At 44.5% G+C, this 20,748-nt stretch overlaps 5 non-coding genes across 5 annotated transcripts; all 5 read left to right on the top strand.

The window, feature by feature from the left end:
• The first annotated feature begins 13,327 nt into the window (after positions 1 to 13,327).
• On the top strand, positions 13,328 to 13,446 carry LOC134063144 (5S ribosomal RNA). Its single transcript, XR_009935917.1, has one exon. It is a non-coding gene; the product is annotated as a 5S ribosomal RNA (ribosomal RNA).
• A 1,637-nt stretch (positions 13,447 to 15,083) lies between these two features.
• On the top strand, positions 15,084 to 15,202 carry LOC134063143 (5S ribosomal RNA). Its single transcript, XR_009935916.1, has one exon. It is a non-coding gene; the product is annotated as a 5S ribosomal RNA (ribosomal RNA).
• Positions 15,203 to 16,837: 1,635 nt separating this feature from the next.
• LOC134063142 (5S ribosomal RNA) lies at positions 16,838 to 16,956 on the top strand. The gene has a single exon (XR_009935915.1). It is a non-coding gene; the product is annotated as a 5S ribosomal RNA (ribosomal RNA).
• Positions 16,957 to 18,593: 1,637 nt separating this feature from the next.
• On the top strand, positions 18,594 to 18,712 carry LOC134063140 (5S ribosomal RNA). Its single transcript, XR_009935913.1, has one exon. It is a non-coding gene; the product is annotated as a 5S ribosomal RNA (ribosomal RNA).
• A 1,637-nt stretch (positions 18,713 to 20,349) lies between these two features.
• Positions 20,350 to 20,468, top strand: LOC134063139 (5S ribosomal RNA). Its single transcript, XR_009935912.1, has one exon. It is a non-coding gene; the product is annotated as a 5S ribosomal RNA (ribosomal RNA).
• Positions 20,469 to 20,748: the final 280 nt, after the last annotated feature.

The raw sequence follows: 20,748 nt of genomic DNA, 5'->3' as shown, positions 1-20,748 counted from the left end.
TGAGATTGATGCAGATCCGGGGAGAAAATATTTGGGGGGGGGGGGGGGGGGGATGCGGCGCGACCTCCCTTGCAAGCTGCAGTGATGGTTACACCTCTTGTTGAACCCTGTTTTGTGATAGGCCTGTGTTTTAGCCTAGGCTATGTTAAAATCTTCGTTGTGCGCAAAATAAATAAATAAATAAATGCGGTCGTGCAACTGCGTTGATGAACATTAGGCTATATACTACTAGGCTACTACTATTAGGCTGCTGCTGCTACTACTAATAATAATCATCATCATCATCATGATACAATAATAAACGAGAGAAAGGCCAATTGAAACAGATGAAAGAACAGTCTTGATTTATAGCCTACTTTGGAGCCGCATGCTTAACATAGCCTATTAGGCTTTTGTAGGTTAAACAAGCGTTGCAGAAGTTCAGGAAAGCTGTCGTTTTTTCGGTTTAATTAGTCTATGATTTGGGCTAATTATTCTTCATAAAAGTAAAATGAAAATAAACAGTAGTTTCGCCAGTTGTAATAGTAAGCTATAGAATAGCTTCAGGACAGACATCCACGCACTGCGCGAAGTTCTGCGTTGTTTGCGATGACTTCTTGTCCGCACTTGCTAGTTCCCCGATCTCATCAAATTAGACTACTTAGAGGTCGGCAGTGTTGGGGAGCTTAAAGATGAATAGTCAAAAAGAACATGGCTATCTATAGCCTACTTTCGGTCATTATTAATATTAATAGAGTCGGGTGCGCCCGAAACGCAGAGACAGACAACGGAAAAGTGTGTGTCTGCGCCACGCCACTATTAGGCTATCCTACTGTTTAGTTTAACTGCTAATTTCTCTAAAAATAATTATAATAAGCCAACAAGGTTAATTTATACAATTCAAAAGGATCCAGTAGCTTAGGCTATGTCTATACAGTTGGCCTAATTTGTCTTCTTCAAAGAGAAAGTCGTAGGTCCGTTTCCAATAAACGAAACTTTTATATTAGGCCTAGGAGTCCTATGACTGACGCGTGTTCTTATAAAAACGTATTGTCTTCCAGTTAATATTCTTGGATGTTTATTGTAACAAACAGCACAGTTCTCATACAATTGACACGACCAACACGGTCAGAAATACCGTGGAACTCCTAACATTTCTGCCGTGCATCACGTTCTCCAACAACTAAAACGTCTTAAAGCGACATGCACCTTTAATTAAACAACATGTCACCTAATCACACTAAGTAAAGTTACACCAAATTATATCCTGACATCAGCAAATATCAGAATTCTTTAGCATATTACATTTCAAATCAATTATTCCAAATCTTCAATAACAGAGGCCTATCTGACGGTTAACCTATGGCTGTGAGTTTTAATTGTTTTCATGCATGTCTGGTGAGGATTGAGGAATGTTTTGGAGACATACGTGCATTTTAGGCATAATGCTGGCCCTAATCTCTGATTGAAAATGCACAGAATTTATGCATTTACATAACAGTATTTAATACATTTTCTCAGGGGTGACAGTGACTCCCCCCAACCCCCTATTTTTTTTTTGGGGGGGGGGGGGGGGCAACGGGCTATGGCCGGCCCTCGGAGCACTCTTAATAAGCAACAGTGTGCAGTATTGAATAGCTAGGCCTACTTTAAAATGTGTTACTTGTAAACGGAGGGTACAATTAGTCTGTATGGCCCTATTTTATGTAGGTCTGCGCTAAGGCCCTTTGATTTGCCTCACTTGCATGAGTCAATTTTTTATTTTTTTTTTTGGACAAAAAAAATTCAGTCAGATGAGTTTTTTTCACTTTAATCCATGCATGCGTAAAAATGTTAGTTTCGTGGTGGGGATGAACTCCGACCCTGTTTGACCCGCTGCCTATAAGGATTGTACAATGAATAATGTATACTTCTGTGTATGCAGTGTGTGCATTATGGAGTAATATACATTAGAGAAATTGTAATCATGTTTCATTTTTGTGTATTAAACTTTACTAGTTTATCAGTGGCAAATGATTATTTAACCTGTTATATGTTAACATTGAAAATAAACATAAGGATAAACTGTTTGTAATCTAAAAAAATAATAATAAAAACATTAGCAATAGAATATCCTAAAATAAGCCAAAAAAATATGTGGAATATTTTTGTTTATGCAACATAATAATGTGTGCAGTAGAGGGTTAAATTATCAAAGGTATTAGGTCAGGTTAAGGTGCAAGAGTGGTAAAAATTCTTAATGGGAATGACTTGGGAATGACAGCGAAATGCTAATTGGTTATATTTCCTCACGCACTCACAGTCACAAAAACTGCTACGGGTTTGTTTCACGAAACCATAGTTGCCAGTTGTCAAATATAACTATAAGATCTGCAAATGGTCATTGCCACCAACAAACTTGCTATGCTCTAAAACGCGTCCCTTTGTAACAGAGTACAATTGTATTCCTCTATTCTCGATGTCAGGTTCCTACGTCACAGTCCTCCGCCATATTGGAATTGGGGAAAGAACATCGTCTCCGCCATAGGAACCCATTCAATTTAGCGTCAAAAGGTAGTAGTCAAACTTTTAATTAACGTGTCATTTTTTAACTTTGAGTCATTATCTGGAGAGACTAAGGCCTGATATATACACAGATCGATGTCAGGTTCATGGCCGCAGCCAAATTGAAATGGGGGAAACAAAACATCTCCGCCATGCAGCGCCATAGGAACCCATTCATTTTTTAGTGAAGATCCACCGGTCTTCACATACCTCGTACGGGCATCTCGTATAATCCAAACCTACCTAATTCGATTTGTGTATATATCAGGCCTTAGTCTCTCCAGCTAATGACTCAAATTATAAAAATGACACGTTAATTAAAAGTTTGACTGCTACCTTTTGACGCTAAATTGAATGGGTTCCTATGGCGGAGACGATGTTCTTTCCCCAATTCCAATATGGCGGAGGACTGTGACGTAGGAACCTGACATCGAGAATTGTTTATAATTACACAAAGATGATTTTATTTTGACACACCGAATATGTACATAGTCTTCTTCTTCTTCTTCTGGGTGCTATTCAGCTTCCTGCCCCCTAACCCTATCCCCCTCTAATATTTCCTTTTTCCATATTTTTATGTCCCTGCCCCCTTCACCTCTTCCTTCCCTGTTTTCTGTTACCCTGGGAAGAGGTATGCTTCATGTCTAATTCATTCTTCTAAATCTAATTTCTATCCCCTTTCTACATTGTCATCCACCACTTTTGAAACTATAATATTGCATATTATTTCTTTGGGTACATTTCCCTTCATGTATTGAAGTGGTGACTTTTACTATTTTAATGTATTTTGTATTGTAATAAGAGCCACATGTGTAACATACGCCTGTGGCTAACTAGCTTGTTATTACTGCATTACAGCCCTGTAGCTAACTAGCTACTGTAACGGCTAGTTAGCATGAATCGCTATTACTTAGCATTTTCGTTTGTTGCTTTTTGTAGGAGTTGGGAAGGAACCTGAACCCCAGCTGTATGCTGTTTGTGCATGTTTTGCAGGTGTGTCATTATTGTGGATTAATTTGATGTGTTTTGATGTTAAAACTGTGAACGAGTTAGCTATTTTGTCCGTTATGCTAGCTCCCGCTAGCTAACTAGCTCACTGTTAGAATGGGAAGCTTGGCAGTGTTTTGTGTCGAATTAAGCCTGAATTCCTAGCGAATTGTTTAAGGAACTTAACATATATTTGTTGGGGTTTTATTCTAATTGTAATATGTATATGTTGGGTTACCTGGCCCTGTTTTCTGTTACCCTGGGAAGAGGAGTTGGGAAGGAACCTGAACCCCAGCTGTACGCTGTTTGTGCATGTTTTGCAGTAAACCGCCCGCTGGCCGCTTCTGAACAAAACAGCTGTGTGTCGGCGTCACGTTGTTTTATCATCTATGCTCAACCAATCACAACGCAGAGAGCTAAATCCACCGGTTACACTTGGTGCCGTGACTCCGTGACAGCTAGATCAACGCCTGCTTGATCGCCGGGATAACTGCGCCCCCCTCCTCCTCCATCTTCACGCAGGGTGCCGTCTTATATGTGTGTGTGAAAGAGAGGTACTCAGTAAAGTGCATAGGATATGTTCTGTTATGCAGAGTGGTGACTAGAGCCTCTGTATTAATCTATATGTTTATTTTTCTCATTTAATGTTATTGCTGTCAATGTGACTAAATAATATTGGTCATTTTGGATCTGTATATGTTTTCATTATAGTGACATTTTAAGTATAACACTAAAAGCACAGCAGTGTTTAGTTTATAAGTTACTGAGCCAAGATAGTCACTGTAGCTTTTCACTTCCGGTTTTTGGGCTTATTGCATTTCATTTGGAGTCTGTTATAAGATGGCGGGACGGAATAATAGCCCTGATAGGGACTCAGTAGATGATCCCTGTATGCTTAGAAACAGGCTGTGTCCAGGTGGTTTTGGGAGAGTTTGCCCTTTGGGGGTACACAGTGTTGGTGGGGGGAGGTCAGTTAGTAGTGTGGGCCTAGATGACTTGGTTAGAGGCCCGATGGCTACTTCCACCCCTCTGAGAGATACTGTCTGCATGCCCCGCACAAGTCAAACCATTCCAGCAGCACATGCAGCCCCTATGTTTACACTAGCAGCACAGGCAGCCCCTACATCTATAGCAGCACATGCAGCCCCTGCATCATCACCTCTTACATGTGCAGCCCCTATGCCCAACACACAAGTGATTAGTGCAGATACACTGGGTATTATCATGTCTGATTTAGCTAGGCAGATAAGTGATAACATCACTGCCAGTATGCACACACTGCATCAGGCCAGTAGTCAGCCACACACCAGCCACTCTTCATCACCCCTGGCAGCGGCAGATGCTTCAAAGGTTAGTGTGACTGTGCAGTCGGACTCCAAACTCCCTCCCTTTTTCAGAGGCGACCACACAGACAAGTTTTCTGTTGATGAGTGGGAGGATGTGGTGATGAGCCATCTGTGTCACTTGGACCGCACAGAGCGTGAGAAGGTTGACTTTGTCATGAGTCGTCTCCTAGGCAAGGCAAGGGATATGGTGAGGGTCTCCCTTAGGTGCAGTTCTGGACTGGCCTCCGGTGGCAGCTTATCTGTCGTGTTTGATATCTTAAAGAGAAACTTTAGTGAGCTGACGTATTCCAACATGCCGATGAGAGACTTTTACAACACTGTTCCACGCCACAGTGAGTCTGCTATGGAGTATTGGATTCGTCTCAATAAGGCTATTGGTGTGGCAGAGGAGTGTTTGCGTCAGCAGCAGAACGCTGTAGGAGATACTGGAGCAGAGGTAGTGGCTATGTTCGTATCTCACTGTCCAGACCCCAAACTTGCTGTCTCTCTCACATTCAAGCCAGCTGAGCAGTGGACACCGTCAGAGATCCAGGAGAGGTTAGATGCGCGTCAGTGTGAATTGAAGAGGAGTGGGGGAGTGGGTCATCAGGCTCCTTTTCCTGTGTCCACAGACGTTGTGCGTCCGCTAGTTCAGTCCACTGTCCAGCATAGTGAACCACAACTCTCATCTATGGCCCCTTGGTTGCTACAGTCCTGCAGCCCCGTCACGCCTGAGTCTGCACAGCCACCCAGCTCCCCAACAGCTGAACCAAACCTGTCTCATGTGGTGAGCATGTTGGACAAAGTACTTTCAGTGTGCACTGCCTCTGTGTCCCCACGCCCAATGCCAACTCAGCGGAGCCAGGTCCGTCACAGTGAGGCACGCCTGCAGGGGCGCAGATGGGGGGGGGGGACGGGGGGGATGTGTCCCCCTCAGATTCTGATTGACCTCGATCTGTCCCCCCCACTTGCAAGGCAAAAAAATAAATAAAAAAATAACACACCCATTCTTATTTGTTACATTGCTCCGCGATTCTTAGTCACAGCGAGATGAGACCTATATTGCACGAAAGGGCAGAACCGGGGCTTTCCAACGAGACTAGACACTTGTCTGTACGATCAAGTATGAAAATAAAATAAAATTGTGAATTACAGTCGACATTGCTCTGCATTCACCCGCGCTTCTCGCTTGAATTGCACGCGAACCCGGCATCGCACAGACATGACACGCATATCAAATGAAAGAGGAGAAACAGAGCTTTCCATTGATACCAAATACATCGATCCTTTAGTATTATAAAAACAGACGAGGTGACAAACAAATAATAATGTCATATACAGTGCCTATAGAAAGTTATCATACCCTTTTGAAATAGTTACTTTTTTTGTCTTACAGCCTGAAATCAAAACCCATTTAAAAAAAAATCTTTTCCAGTTTGATTTACAAATGTAGCTGTACAACATCAAAATAATGAAAAAAAAGTCAACAGTTCTGAAAATTAATAAAAAATTAAAAACTAGAATAACAGGGTTGGAAAAGTCATCATACCCCTGACTTAATACTTTGTAAAGCTTCCTTTTGCTTTCATTACAGCCATCAATCTGTTTGGATATGTCTCTATTATAGCTTTGCACACCTAGATAGGGGAATATTTGCCCAATTTTCCGTGCAGAAATGTTAAAATGTAGTCAAATTCTGTAGGGAATGGCGATGGACTGCTCTCTTCAAGTCAATCCACATATTTTCTATAGGATTTAAGTCAGGGCTCTGACTTTGCCACTCAAGGATATTCACCATCCTATCCTTAAGCCACTGCTTTGTTCTTTTGGCAATATGTTTAGGATTTTTGTCGTGTTGGAAGGCGAATGACCTCCCCATCCTCAGCTGTTTAGGAGAGGGACGCAGGTTTTCCTCAAGAATTTTGGTGTACTTGGCAGCATCCATTTTCCCTTCTATCCTGACCAATTGCCCAGTCCCCGCTGAAGAGAAACATCCCCAAAACATAATGTTGCCCCCACCATGCTTCAAAGTAGGTATGGTGTGTTTTGGGTGTGTTTGGGTGTGTATACAGTGTTTGGTTAGCGCCTGGAGCTCAGTCCAAAAACTTCAATCTTAGTCTCCAAAAAGTTCGATCTTAGTCTCATCTGACCATATAAGCTTTTTCCACATGGTAGCAGAATATTCCAGATGTGTTTTTGCACTGAACTCCAAGCGCAATGTTTGGCGAAAACCAACACAGTACACCACCCAAAACACACCATACCTAGTGTGAAGCATGGTAGGGGTAACATTATGTTGTGGGGATGTTTCTTTTCAGCGGGAACTGGGCAATTGGTCAGGATAGAAGGGAAAATGGATGCTGCCAAGTACACCCACATTCTTAAGGAAAACCTGCGTCCCTCTCCTAGACAGCTGAGGATGGGGAGGTCATTCGCCTTCCAACACGACAATAATCCTAAACATACTGCCAAAAGAACAAAGCAGTGGCTTAAGGATAGGATGGTGAATATCCTTGAGTGGCAAAGTCAGAGCCCTGACTTAAATACTATAGAAAATATGTGGATTGACTTGAAGAGAGCAGTCCATCGCCATTCCCTACAGAATTTGACTAAATTTTAACATTTCTGTACGGAAAATTGTACAGACTGTACAGACTTGGCTGTAATGAAAGCAAAAGGAAGCTTTACAAAGTATTAAGTCAGGGGTATGATGACTTTTCCAACCCTGTTATTCTAGTTTTTAATTTTTTATTAATTTTCAGAACTGTTGACTTTTTTTTCATTATTTTGATGTTGTACAGCTAAATTTGTTAATAAAACTGGAAAAGATTTTTTTAAAAATGGGTTTTGATTTCAGGCTGTAAGACAAAAAAAGTAACTATTTCAAAAGGGTATGATGACTTTCTATAGGCACTGTAGCTTCAGCTATACCATTACTCTCGTTTGAATTAGCCTATACTCGTGAAATCGCCATCAGAAAGATATGGCACGCATATCAGATGAAAGAGGAGAGCTAGAGCTATCCACAGATACCAAATACAGCATTGTAGGCCATAAAACAGACGAAGTGACAGCAAAATAATAAGTTCATTTAGCTCCACTTACCCCATGTTTTTGTGTGGCATAATAGCCTATGTTCATAATCCAACGTTATCATGTGTTTCTCTATGGCAAGTCACGTTCATAATACGGTTTTGAGATCCTACTCCTGTATGGTATCCAATTCAAGACTCATATTGCATCCAAATTTGTTTGACAAATGAACACTTTTTTGCCTTTACTTTGTTGATTGCAATGCAGTAAAAATATTATAGACAATCATCATCTGTGCACGTCATGTGTGCTACAACGCAAACAAGTCAGGTCAGATCAGCTAGTGTCACAAATATGGAGCGCAAAAAGTGTCAAAAAGTCATTTTTCATCACTAAATAAAAATTGCATTTATTTCTGTAAAGCACACACCACATATTTTTGTAAATTGCTTAGCCCCAAAGTATCCCTCCACCATGGTTCTTATATTGCCATTTCCAGGGCAGTAAGGCCTACACAAACACGAAAGCCATGTCAAGCTGCCAGCTTGCTGTGGTGAGATACACATCAAAATGTAAGAATGGCAACACGGCGACGGGGGGGGGGGGGCTTACAGCTGTCCCCCCCAGTTCAAAAATGCTATCTGCGCCCCTGCACGCCTGCCATGCAGAGTATGTGGCACACTGCAGCACTCCACATTCAGCCACTGCAAAATGGACCGGCTTTGCCATCACTGTCTGAAGCCTGGGCACGTCAAGAGTGGATGTCCTACAGCACGCCAGACTCAGGTTGGTGCTGGCCATGCCCCGGCCACACAGTTAAACTAGATAGCCCATGTAGTGCGAGGGGTACCATGGGCTCTTCTGCCGAAACCCTCGGTGATAATGACTTTCAATCTGTTTATGTAAATAGTTGCACTCTTTTGCCAGCCAACACTACGGCTATCTATCTCAATTCCCAGCGGGTCGGGGGTGCGAGTGACTTGTTCTACACCCCAGTTGTAGTCAGTGGCCTTGTTTCGTTGGAGGGCATGCTGGATTCGGGCTCCATGTCATGTTCACTGAGCGAAGAGGGTGAAATGAGACTGAAAGCATCAGGCGTTCTACCGTGTCCACAGCCAGTCCCCAGTAACATTGTTCTTATTGGATGTGGCGGTTTATCCACACGCCCTAAGTGCATATATGAGCTGGAGATTGAGGTTTCTGGATCCAAGTTCCTGGTGCCTACTTTTGTGATATCTGGCCAGCGTGATGAGTTTATCATTGGAACCAACGTCTTAAAGCCCCTCCTCAATCGTCTGAAGTCTGAGAAGAAGTACTGGGACGTGGTCACCTCTGCTAGCTCCAGCCCTGAGTGTGAGCGGGTTCTGGAGCTCCTCACTTGTTGTGTTTCACGCTGGGCAGGTCCAGAGTCAGTGGGTCCAATTGGCACGGTGAAGCTGAGGCGAGCCATCACTCTGTTGCCAAAGCAAGAGTACCTGGTGTGGGGCAAGTTACCGAGTCATGTTAATGTGTCACCTGGTAGCACAGTGATAGTGGAGCCCACCGCAGCTCGTTCTGGTCCTAGGAACATTCTAGTGGGGAAAGTTATCACACCGATGTGGGGAGACCACTGGATTCCCATGAGAGTTCTGAACCCGACTGAGGCTCCTGTAAGACTGCGCCGCAACACAAAGCTAGCTGATGTTTCACCGTGCCTGGCTGTGGAAGATCTGCCTTTGACTCAGAGTATCGCCTGTAACAGTACTGTGCATACTCACACAAACACGCCGCCACCGCTACACTCTCCAAAGCAGTGTCTAGATGCCTGTGGCCTTGGAGATGTCGACATTGACGCGTGTGAGGTGTCGGATGAGTGGAAGTCTAGGCTGGCTGAGCTACTTACCAGGTTTCACAACGTCTTTTCCAAGGACAAGCTTGACTGTGGAGAGGCGAGAAATTTTGTACACCGCATCCACCTCACTGTTGATCGCCCGTTCCGGCTTCCTTACCGCCGTATTCCACCTGCTCACTATCACAAGCTGAGAGAAGTCCTGAGTGACATGGAGGAGAAGAATATCATCAGAAAGTCCATCAGTGAATATGCTTCGCCTTTAGTGATGGTCTGGAAGAAGAACGGAGATCTCAGGTTATGCACAGACTTTCGCTGGCTTAATGCCAAAACTGTGAAGGATGCACATCCCTTGCCACACCAGTCAGACTGTCTCGCTGCCCTTGGTGGGAATGCACTGTTCAGCACCATGGATTTGACATCTGGGTTTTATAACATTCCCCTCCATGAGTCTGACAAGAAGTACACAGCCTTCACAACACCTCTTGTCCTGTATGAGTATAATAGACTCCCCCAAGGTCTGTGCAACAGTCCAGCGTCCTTCATGCGCATGATGATGAGCATTTTTGGTGACCTCAACTTTTCCACCCTTTTATGCTACTTGGACGATCTCTTAGTCTTTGCTCCATCTGAGGCTGAGGCCCTGTGGCGTCTTGAGGTTACATTCACCAGGTTGAGGGCACACAATCTGAAGCTCTCCCAGAGGAAGTGCCACTTTTTGCGCAAGTCTGTTAGGTTTTTAGGGCATGTTGTGTGGGTGGTGTGTCTGTCGATCGGGAGAAGGTTGACGTCATCTCAAGCTTCACCACACAGGATCTCATGATGGCGGATGGGTGCACGCCTTCCCAGAAGAGAGTTCGCTCCTTCCTGGGAATGGTGATGTATTACCAACATTTCATCCCTGGCTGTTCCTCTCTAGCCAAACCACTGTTTTCCCTGACTGCTGGACAGAAACATAGGGGTAGGCATGACTGGAAGCTCCAGAGGCCTGGCACTTACCGTGAGCTGACTCCGGGTGATTGGACTCCAGCCTGTGTTAAAGCTTTTGAAGACCTCAAGGGGGCACTGATGACCAGTGTAGTTCTAGCCCATCCGAACTTCAGCCAACCGTTCATCCTGTGCACTGACGCTTCCCTTGATGGCTTGGGGGCCGTTTTGTCTCAGGTTCCAGAGGGTGAAGACAGAGCCAGGCCTATAGCCTTCGCCAGCAAGTCTCTTAGTCGGAGCCAGGCCAACTATCCAGCTCATCGGCTTGAGTTTTTGGCTTTGAAGTGGGCTGTGTGTGATAAGTTCAGTCACTGGCTCAAAGGTCACACCTTCACCGTCTGGACAGACAACAACCCTCTCACGTACATTCTGACAAAGCCCAAGTTGGATGCATGTGAGCAGCGGTGGGTCTCAAAGCTGGCGCCATACACTTTTGACATCAGACATGTCCCTGGGACAAAGAACGTGGTTGCTGATGCGCTGAGTCGTGACCCCTTTGTGAAGCTTGTCAGCCAACGGCTCTTGTCTGAGTCCTACTTGGGTCTGCTTCAACGAGCTTCTGAAGTGGACAACGGCTGTGTTCAGGACATGTTCCGCCTCACCTGTAATCCTCAGACCATGACTGACTCTTCCCTCAGTGTCGATCAACCTCTGTCCATGTCAGGTGATGATGTTTCAGCTGCCATGGATGCGCAGGATGCTTGGGAACATGGGGCTCAGCAGCGAGCTATTTCCCTCAGTGACCACCTGACAAGCCTGGGGAATTGTGGTCAGGACACACTCCATACATGGTCGACGGAAGAGCTGAAAGCCCGCCAGCTACAGGATGTGGCCGTTTCCAGACTGATTTTCTACGTTGACCGGAAACTGAGGCCGTCAAGGCGTGAACGTGCTCAAGAGAATCATCTGGCCTTGAAAATGCTGCGTCAATGGGAAAGGTTCCAGCTTAGAGATGGAATTCTCTACCGAGTTTCCAAAGACCCCCTCACCAACACAAAGAGGTTTCAGTATGTTGTGCCGGACTCTCTGAAAGCTGATGCATTGGCTGGCGTGCATGACTTGGCCGGTCATCAAGGTCAACCTCGAACACTCTCCCTTGCTCGTCAGAGGTTTTTCTGGTACGACATGGAGAAGGACGTTAGGAGTCATGTCAGAAACTGTGTGAGATGTGTCCTCAGCAAAACCCCTGAGCCAGCAGCCAGAGCTCCCCTGCAGAGCATCAAAACATCTGCCGCTCTGGAGCTCGTCTGCATTGATTTCTGGTCTGCAGAGGACAAGAACAACAAGTCCGTGGATGTCTTGGTCGTCACTGACCACTTCACTAAGCTGGCCCACGCGTTCCCCTGTCAAGACCAGACGGCTAGGCGGGTGGCGAAGAAGCTCTGGGACAACTATTTCTGTGTGTATGGCTTTCCCATACACACAGAATAAATTTTTGTATGTGTGTATGGCTTTCCCATCCGCTTGCACTCAGACCAGGGAGCTTCGTTTGAGAGTGAGCTGATCGCGGAGCTTATGGAGCTGGCTGGCGTGCAGAAGTCTCACACCTCTCCCTACCATCCGATGGGCAACGGTGGTACAGAGAGGTTTAACCGGACGCTGGGAAACATGCTGCGGTCCTTGCCTCCACAGTCCAAACAGAAGTGGCCCCAGTTGATTCAAACCATGACATTTGTGTATAATTGCACAGTCCATGAGACGACTGGGTTCGCACCGTTTTATTTGATGTTTGGCAGAGTCCCGAGGCTGCCTGTCGACCTGATGTTCAGGAACGTGAGCTGTGACGAGAAGATTGCAGACTATGGTTCTTATGTGAAGTCTCTGGCCGGCGATCTCCAGTCCGCCATGCAAACTGCTCAGAAGAACTCCAGGCTCGAGCAGAGACATCAGGCTGAGCAGTACGACAGGAGAGTCAAAGGTTTGGCACTTTCCATCGGTGACCGTGTCCTTGTTGCCAACAAAGGTTGCAGAGGGAAGCGCAAGCTCGCTGACAAATGGGAACCGGATGTGTACACTGTGATAGCCTCAAAGCCCAGTCTCCACATCTACAGAGTTGAGGGCAGTGACGGTAAACGAAGAGTGCTGCACAGAAACCTCCTGTTGCCAGTGAACTTTCTGCCACTCAGTGGAACTTCTGAAGTCACTTCAAGCGAGGCAGCCGAATGTGTCAGTGTGAGTGCGTCCCTGTCCGATGCTCCCTTGTCAGACCTCTCTTCTGATGATGCCCTACCCCCCACTGCCACTGATCTGTCATGCCAGGATGGCCCCGTTGCAGACCGTACCTCCTCATGCGTTGCTGAGCTGTCTGCAGTGCAGGATGACGTTCTTGGATCTGATGTGGATGGCCTGGGATCCCTCAATTCAGATGTGTCTCCTGATGGCGCCTTGGATGCCTTTACTGGTGATGTGGTGGGCCCTGGTGATGTTGCGGTACATGTCACGCCCGTTGCCCCTCCCAACCCCCCTCACAACACTGATACTGACTACACTGACCCCTTACTTCCCCCTCCCACATCTAGGTTTGGTAGAGTTATTAGACCTGTGTATAGACTGATAGAGTCTATGACTCAGTTACAGACTATCCTAGGTGGGGATGAGGCCGGGTTGGGGAGCTTTAAGTAGGTTACTTTGGCCGGTTGCTTTCGCTTACGGCCATACCACGCTGAACACGCCCGATCTCGTCCGATCTCGGAAGCTAAGCAGCGTCGGGCCTGGTTAGTACTTGGATGGGAGACCGCCTGGGAATACCAGGTGCCGTAAGCTTTTCTCTCCATCAGCCAGTGCAACTTTTTTTTTTTCAGGCTGTCTGTCTGTGCGTGCCTGCTCCCTAGTACGTAGATGTTCCAACCCCTTTGAATATTTGCTTCCTCCGTTTGAAAGCAAAATAAATAAATAAATAAATAAATAAATAAGTAAATGCATAGGTAGGAAATATAGGCTAAGCCAGCAACAGGTCGAACAAAATTGCACGAGTTGACTGTCAACAGTTGGCGGATTGGGGGAGTTTTAGTGCTTGTTTTCATCTGGAATGTTTAGCTTATTTTTTGGGGGTGACAGCTTTGTTTTCTATGTCCCTTTAGTTTTCACCGTTTTGTACAATTCCCGGTCTCGCTGTGTTCATTCGCCCAAGAGCTGCAAAGTCATTTTTTCAACACTGCCTGAGTATGGATAATAGCCTACAGTCTGCATGGCTGTCGACATCCCAGATATTGTGGTGTTTTCCTGAACAACTGTAGGTTACTCGTTTCAGGATGTCCGAGTAGAGCGAGTGACCAAAGTTCCTGTTTTTACGCACAGCGAATTGATATTTGAAAAGCTAATATCAGCGTGCTTCATGAAGTTTTGCTTGACAGCAGTTGCTACTACATAGCCTATGTTGTCGTATTAGATGCAGCATTCGATTGACGTGTGTCTACTATTACGTATAAGGCCTATATAAACCGTGCGCTAAGGAGAAGCGCTCATTCACGTCTCCGTCGCCGGAGGGAGCGCCACGCTTTCCGTCGTTAGTGTACATTTGTGGACATGTATGGATCATTGGCTGCCAGTGACTCTAGCACACCAGTAGAGAACTGCAGTTGGAGCAGTTGTTTTTACTTTCTCCGTGGCGAAGTTGAAGCAAAGCGGATCCATGAAACAACCCTCTTCACAACACATGACCTGAAGGCGCAATCCTAACTGGCCAGAGACCCAACTCGGAGCGTCTGCATCCCGACCGGTATGTGTACGTTGTTTTCATTGAGAGGCTACGTTTCTAAAACGAAGCTTATATTTCATGAATTGTAAATTAGGGCTGTTCTCTCCAATGAAACATCCCCTGTGTTTTCGCTCCGCTTAAAAAAATGATTTTTTATTTTATTTTTTATATCCCATCAAATACTTAGTGGTTTTATATTCTCATGCATGGCCAGACACTGATTTCTCTCCTTAGCTTTGAGTATCATCTTTGTTTGAAAAGCTGAGCTTTTTTTTTTTTTTTTACTCCAGTGACGTTTTCTAATTTACTTGTGGTAGTTTCAAATGGTGTACACCAAGTGGTTTTTGCCATGCTATGTCACCATTACAATTTCTTTAGCTTCTAAACAAATCTGTGAGCGTTTTAATCAGAGATAAAGCTGCCCTATGTGTGTTGAACTGTGAGTAAAGTATATGCACTTGCCTAACCAAACTCTTCTGTCAGTACCCTTCGTTTTTAGGATAAAGAAGGAACAGTTATTGGAAATGTTACCAAGTTTTAAATGCCATTTGTTGTATTCTTCACTTTCAAAGTTGAACTCCACGCGGAAAATGCGCCCTTGTTTTCATGAACACATACTGTAGCGTACCTCACCTTTCACAACACACGCGTCTCCAACCCGGGTTGGGGAGCTTTAAGTAGGTTACTTTGGCCGGTTGCTTTCGCTTACGGCCATACCACGCTGAACACGCCCGATCTCGTCCGATCTCGGAAGCTAAGCAGCGTCGGGCCTGGTTAGTACTTGGATGGGAGACCGCCTGGGAATACCAGGTGCCGTAAGCTTTTCTCTCCATCAGCCAGTGCAACTTTTTTTTTTTCAGGCTGTCTGTCTGTGCGTGCCTGCTCCCTAGTACGTAGATGTTCCAACCCCTTTGAATGTTTGCTTCCTCCGTTTGAAAGCTAAATAAATAAATAAATAAATAAATAAATAATTAAATGCATAGGTAGGAAATATAGGCTAAGCCAGCAACAGGTCGAACAAAATTGCACGAGTTGACTGTCAACAGTTGGCGGATTGGGGGAGTTTTAGTGCTTGTTTTCATCTGGAATGTTTAGCTTATTTTTTGGGGGTGACAGCTTTGTTTTCTATGTCCCTTTAGTTTTCACCGTTTTGTACAATTCCCGGTCTCGCTGTGTTCATTCGCCCAAGAGCTGCAAAGTCATTTTTTCAACACTGCCTGAGTATGGATAATAGCCTACAGTCTGCATGGCTGTCGACATCCCAGATATTGTGGTGTTTTCCTGAACAACTGTAGGTTACTCGTTTCAGGATGTCCGAGTAGAGCGAGTGACCAAAGTTCCTGTTTTTATGCACAGCGAATTGATATTTGAAAAGCTAATATCAGCGTGCTTCATGAAGTTTTGCTTGACAGCAGTTGCTACTACATAGCCTATGTTGTCGTATTAGATGCAGCATTCGATTGACGTGTGTCTACTATTACGTATAAGGCCTATATAAACCGTGCGCTAAGGAGAAGCGCTCATTCACGTCTCCGTCGCCGGAGGGAGCGCCACGCTTTCCGTCGTTAGTGTACATTTGTGGACATGTATGGATCATTGGCTGCCAGTGACTCTAGCACACCAGTAGAGAACTGCAGTTGGAGCAGTTGTTTTTACTTTCTCCGTGGCGAAGTTGAAGCAAAGCGGATCCATGAAACAACCCTCTTCACAACACATGACCTGAAGGCGCAATCCTAACTGGCCAGAGACCCAACTCGGAGCGTCTGCATCCCGACCGGTATGTGTACGTTGTTTTCATTGAGAGGCTACGTTTCTAAAACGAAGCTTATATTTCATGAATTGTAAATTAGGGCTGTTCTCTCCAATGAAACATCCCCTGTGTTTTCGCTCCGCTTAAAAAAAGGATTTTTTTTTTTTTTTTTATATCCCATCAAATACTTAGTGGTTTTATATTCTCATGCATGGCCAGACACTGATTTCTCTCCTTAGCTTTGAGTATCATCTTTGTTTGAAAAGCTGAGCTTTTTTTTTTTTTTTACTCCAGTGACGTTTTCTAATTTACTTGTGGTAGTTTCAAATGGTGTACACCAAGTGGTTTTTGCCATGCTATGTCACCATTACAATTTCTTTAGCTTCTAAACAAATCTGTGAGCGTTTTAATCAGAGATAAAGCTGCCCTATGTGTGTTGAACTGTGAGTAAAGTATATGCACTTGCCTAACCAAACTCTTCTGTCAGTACCCTTCGTTTTTAGGATAAAGAAGGAACAGTTATTGGAAATGTTACCAAGTTTTAAATGCCATTTGTTGTATTCTTCACTTTCAAAGTTGAACTCCACGCGGAAAATGCGCCCTTGTTTTCATGAACACATACTGTAGCGTACCTCACCTTTCACAACACACGCGTCTCCAACCCGGGTTGGGGAGCTTTAAGTAGGTTACTTTGGCCGGTTGCTTTCGCTTACGGCCATACCACGCTGAACACGCCCGATCTCGTCCGATCTCGGAAGCTAAGCAGCGTCGGGCCTGGTTAGTACTTGGATGGGAGACCGCCTGGGAATACCAGGTGCCGTAAGCTTTTCTCTCCATCAGCCAGTGCAACTTTTTTTTTTTCAGGCTGTCTGTCTGTGCGTGCCTGCTCCCTAGTACGTAGATGTTCCAACCCCTTTGAATATTTGCTTCCTCCGTTTGAAAGCTAAATAAATAAATAAATAAATAAATAAATAACTAAATGCATAGGTAGGAATTATAGGCTAAGCCAGCAACAGGTCGAACAAAATTGCACGAGTTGACTGTCAACAGTTGGCGGATTGGGGGAGTTTTAGTGCTTGTTTTCATCTGGAATGTTTAGCTTATTTTTTGGGGGTGACAGCTTTGTTTTCTATGTCCCTTTAGTTTTCACCGTTTTGTACAATTCCCGGTCTCGCTGTGTTCATTCGCCCAAGAGCTGCAAAGTCATTTTTTCAACACTGCCTGAGTATGGATAATAGCCTACAGTCTGCATGGCTGTCGACATCCCAGATATTGTGGTGTTTTCCTGAACAACTGTAGGTTACTCGTTTCAGGATGTCCGAGTAGAGCGAGTGACCAAAGTTCCTGTTTTTACGCACAGCGAATTGATATTTGAAAAGCTAATATCAGCGTGCTTCATGAAGTTTTGCTTGACAGCAGTTGCTACTACATAGCCTATGTTGTCGTATTAGATGCAGCATTCGATTGACGTGTGTCTACTATTACGTATAAGGCCTATATAAACCGTGCGCTAAGGAGAAGCGCTCATTCACGTCTCCGTCGCCGGAGGGAGCGCCACGCTTTCCGTCGTTAGTGTACATTTGTGGACATGTATGGATCATTGGCTGCCAGTGACTCTAGCACACCAGTAGAGAACTGCAGTTGGAGCAGTTGTTTTTACTTTCTCCGTGGCGAAGTTGAAGCAAAGCGGATCCATGAAACAACCCTCTTCACAACACATGACCTGAAGGCGCAATCCTAACTGGCCAGAGACCCAACTCGGAGCGTCTGCATCCCGACCGGTATGTGTACGTTGTTTTCATTGAGAGGCTACGTTTCTAAAACGAAGCTTATATTTCATGAATTGTAAATTAGGGTTGTTCTCTCCAATGAAACATCCCCTGTGTTTTCGCTCCGCTTAAAAAAAGGATTTTTTATTTTATTTTTTATATCCCATCAAATACTTAGTGGTTTTATATTCTCATGCATGGCCAGACACTGATTTCTCTCCTTAGCTTTGAGTATCATCTTTGTTTGAAAAGCTGAGCTTTTTTTTTTTTTTTTACTCCAGTGACGTTTTCTAATTTACTTGTGGTAGTTTCAAATGGTGTACACCAAGTGGTTTTTGCCATGCTATGTCACCATTACAATTTCTTTAGCTTCTAAACAAATCTGTCAGCGTTTTAATCAGAGATAAAGCTGCCCTATGTGTGTTGAACTGTGAGTAAAGTATATGCACTTGCCTAACCAAACTCTTCTGTCAGTACCCTTCGTTTTTAGGATAAAGAAGGAACAGTTATTGGAAATGTTACCAAGTTTTAAATGCCATTTGTTGTATTCTTCACTTTCAAAGTTGAACTCCACGCGGAAAATGCGCCCTTGTTTTCATGAACACATACTGTAGCGTACCTCACCTTTCACAACACACGCGTCTCCAACCCGGGTTGGGGAGCTTTAAGTAGGTTACTTTGGCCGGTTGCTTTCGCTTACGGCCATACCACGCTGAACACGCCCGATCTCGTCCGATCTCGGAAGCTAAGCAGCGTCGGGCCTGGTTAGTACTTGGATGGGAGACCGCCTGGGAATACCAGGTGCCGTAAGCTTTTCTCTCCATCAGCCAGTGCAACTTTTTTTTTTTCAGGCTGTCTGTCTGTGCGTGCCTGCTCCCTAGTACGTAGATGTTCCAACCCCTTTGAATATTTGCTTCCTCCGTTTGAAAGCTAAATAAATAAATAAATAAATAAATAAATAACTAAATGCATAGGTAGGAAATATAGGATAAGCCAGCAACAGGTCGAACAAAATTGCACGAGTTGACTGTCAACAGTTGGCGGATTGGGGGAGTTTTAGTGCTTGTTTTCATCTGGAATGTTTAGCTTATTTTTTGGGGGTGACAGCTTTGTTTTCTATGTCCCTTTAGTTTTCACCGTTTTGTACAATTCCCGGTCTCGCTGTGTTCATTCGCCCAAGAGCTGCAAAGTCATTTTTTCAACACTGCCTGAGTATGGATAATAGCCTACAGTCTGCATGGCTGTCGACATCCCAGATATTGTGGTGTTTTCCTGAACAACTGTAGGTTACTCGTTTCAGGATGTCCGAGTAGAGCGAGTGACCAAAGTTCCTGTTTTTACGCACAGCGAATTGATATTTGAAAAGCTAATATCAGCGTGCTTCATGAAGTTTTGCTTGACAGCAGTTGCTACTACATAGCCTATGTTGTCGTATTAGATGCAGCATTCGATTGACGTGTGTCTACTATTACGTATAAGGCCTATATAAACCGTGCCCTAAGGAGAAGCGCTCATTCACGTCTCCGTCGCCGGAGGGAGCGCCACGCTTTCCGTCGTTAGTGTACATTTGTGGACATGTATGGATCATTGGCTGCCAGTGACTCTAGCACACCAGTAGAGAACTGCAGTTGGAGCAGTTGTTTTTACTTTCTCCGTGGCGAAGTTGAAGCAAAGCGGATCCATGAAACAACCCTCTTCACAACACATGACCTGAAGGCGCAATCCTAACTGGCCAGAGACCCAACTCGGAGCGTCTGCATCCCGACCGGTATGTGTACGTTGTTTTCATTGAGAGGCTACGTTTCTAAAACGAAGCTTATATTTCATGAATTGTAAATTAGGGTTGTTCTCTCCAATGAAACATCCCCTGTGTTTTCGCTCCGCTTAAAAAAAGGATTTTTTATTTTATTTTTTATATCCCATCAAATACTTAGTGGTTTTATATTCTCATGCATGGCCAGACACTGATTTCTCTCCTTAGCTTTGAGTATCATCTTTGTTTGAAAAGCTGAGCTTTTTTTTTTTTTTTTACTCCAGTGACGTTTTCTAATTTACTTGTGGTAGTTTCAAATGGTGTACACCAAGTGGTTTTTGCCATGCTATGTCACCATTACAATTTCTTTAGCTTCTAAACAAATCTGTGAGCGTTTTAATCAGAGATAAAGCTGCCCTATGTGTGTTGAACTGTGAGTAAAGTATATGCACTTGCCTAACCAAACTCTTCTGTCAGTACCCTTCGTTTTTAGGATAAAGAAGGAACAGTTATTGGAAATGTTACCAAGTTTTAAATGCCATTTGTTGTATTCTTCACTTTCAAAGTTGAACTCCACGCGGAAAATGCGCCCTTGTTTTCATGAACACATACTGTAGCGTACCTCACCTTTCACAACACACGCGTCTCCAACCCGGGTTGGGGAGCTTTAAGTAGGTTACTTTGGCCGGTTGCTTTCGCTTACGGCCATACCACGCTGAACACGCCCGATCTCGTCCGATCTCGGAAGCTAAGCAGCGTCGGGCCTGGTTAGTACTTGGATGGGAGACCGCCTGGGAATACCAGGTGCCGTAAGCTTTTCTCTCCATCAGCCAGTGCAACTTTTTTTTTTTCAGGCTGTCTGTCTGTGCGTGCCTGCTCCCTAGTACGTAGATGTTCCAACCCCTTTGAATATTTGCTTCCTCCGTTTGAAAGCTAAATAAATAAATAAATAAATAAATAAATAACTAAATGCATAGGTAGGAAATATAGGCTAAGCCAGCAACAGGTCGAACAAAATTGCACGAGTTGACTGTCAACAGTTGGCGGATTGGGGGAGTTTTAGTGCTTGTTTTCATCTGGAATGTTTAGCTTATTT

This window comes from Sardina pilchardus, chromosome 17 (genome assembly GCF_963854185.1).
Source record: "Sardina pilchardus chromosome 17, fSarPil1.1, whole genome shotgun sequence".
In the NCBI taxonomy this organism is placed as follows: Eukaryota; Metazoa; Chordata; class Actinopteri; order Clupeiformes; family Clupeidae; genus Sardina; species Sardina pilchardus.
The sequence above is the reverse complement of the archived record's forward strand: the minus strand, read 5'-3'. Positions and strand labels throughout refer to the sequence as shown.